The following is a 1903-nucleotide window of genomic DNA, read 5'->3' as shown; positions in this document are numbered from 1 at the left end:
TGAAATGTAAATGAAGAAAATATCTAATTAAAAAAGCTGATTAGCACATTAGCTACTTCTGAAATTATAACTTTATTACAAATGTGATGCACAGTAGTTGAAAATGGGTTTTTTTTAATTTATTTTAACAACACTTATCAGTGTATATAACTATTTCAATGCATTTGATGTGACAACCCTGAATATTTTTCAGCTATTGACTAATTTTGCATATTATACTGGGGATCCTTTGTGGACTATAAAGAAAAAACAGATAATTCAGTAAAACTAGGCATGGCCTATTTGCAAGATGTTGGTAGATGTGGTAGGAGGGAAGGTGGAAAAGAACTGGGAGGAGTAATGGCAGGAGGAAAGCATAATCAAGATATATTGTGTGAGAAAATTATCTGTTTTCAGTAAAAGAAAAAGAAAATATTTCGTTTTATTTTTTAGTCGTGACCATAAGTAGAACACTGAGCATAGATATGCTGGAAAAGAGTCCTCTGTCAAAAGGACATGGATATTCCAATGGGAAAAGGGAAGCCTGGCCCACCTTGATGTCTCTGAGAACTCTTGTAGAATCAAACTGTGATTTTTTTTCAAAGGAAGCTTTGAATCTCTTCTCAGTGTTTTGGCTAAGATCAAGTGTACTATCTGTTCTTATGAGTTAAAAAAGCTTTTTGAGTGCCCAAAAGAGTGAGAGCAAGAGAGCTGGCAGACTGACCAACTCGGATACCTCTCAGGCTCATATCTAGTGCTTTGACTTGATCCATCTGCATATCTACCCTATCTATGAACTGCGGGAGCTTATGAAGGGCTGGTCTTGCTGTTCCAAAGCTGCAGACTATGTATGGCATAGGGCAACAATAGGATAACCTAGAGGATCCAGGCGAGTTTCCAATATTGATATTGTTACAGAAGCCAGAAGCCTCCTACCAGAACAAGGAGTCATTGCTATGAACATTTATTTGTAAGCAAAGAAGTATTGACAAAAATGTGGGACACCCTGTGGCACACTACAATATTTGCTTTCTCTGTTGTGGGAGTAGGGGTTTGCAAAGGTAGAGGGCAGTGAGAGAGATGGGAAGGTGTGTGGGATTGGGGGCATGATGAAAAATTCACAAAGAATCAATAAAAAGTATTTTTTTAAACCTTTGAGTCAGGGTCTTCTGAAAGCCAAACTAGCTTCAGACAATGATGATAGAATCTCCTAGGGGGGAAAAAAATGTTACTTGCCTTACTTATGGTAGATCATTACTTCCCAAAACCAAACAAATCCTGGTATTCTTCCATGTGTGTTCCTCAAGACAGTTGTTCATCAGATAAAATATGAAGGACTCCTTGGACAGAATTCCAGCTGCGCCAGTTCTATGGCAGCTCAGTCTAAAGATAAGCCCTGACTCCTTCTAACTTGCTTTCAGAGAATTTCCTGATGCCTGGGGTGCTTCATTTGCACATGCACTTTGTAACTAAAAGAGTAGTCCTCAGAGAGGAGTCAGAGCAATCATTTTAATTAGCAGCAACTTGAAGTCTTTTCTTCCCCAGGCCCCAGTAAAGCACATGAACCAAGAGTGAAATGTGTAAAATTTTGCCCCAAAGGCTTCTCAACTGGCAGCTGATCAAAATGTGCACAGGCTATAATATAGGACAACTGTTTCATACTTGAGTGGATTTTTCTGCTGTTAATTACACCCTACTAAGAGGCAAAGGAGGTCCAATAGCCAGTAGAATTATTTCTAAACTCTTATCAACAGCACTGTGTGGTCTACCCTGAAACCACAGTCAACAGAAGAGAAAAAAAAAAATCCATGTGATTTCGGAAGACAAACTTTTTTTAAGTAATTTACAGTGAAGAATTGGGCTCTTCAAAACTAGCTATAATACTCCTTGCTACAGAATTGGAAAAAAATTCTTAAATCTGTAA

At 38.1% G+C, this 1903-nt stretch overlaps 1 pseudogene; it reads left to right on the top strand.

The window, feature by feature from the left end:
* The first annotated feature begins 594 nt into the window (after positions 1-594).
* LOC115030233 (U2 spliceosomal RNA) lies at positions 595-769 on the top strand (annotated as a pseudogene).
* The last annotated feature ends 1134 nt before the right edge of the window (positions 770-1903 follow it).

Source organism: Mus caroli, unplaced genomic scaffold (genome assembly GCF_978045245.1).
Source record: "Mus caroli unplaced genomic scaffold, Mus_caroli_1 scaffold_5, whole genome shotgun sequence".
In the NCBI taxonomy this organism is placed as follows: Eukaryota; Metazoa; Chordata; class Mammalia; order Rodentia; family Muridae; genus Mus; species Mus caroli.
Note: the sequence above shows the minus strand (reverse complement) of the source record. Positions and strands in the feature narration are given on the sequence as shown.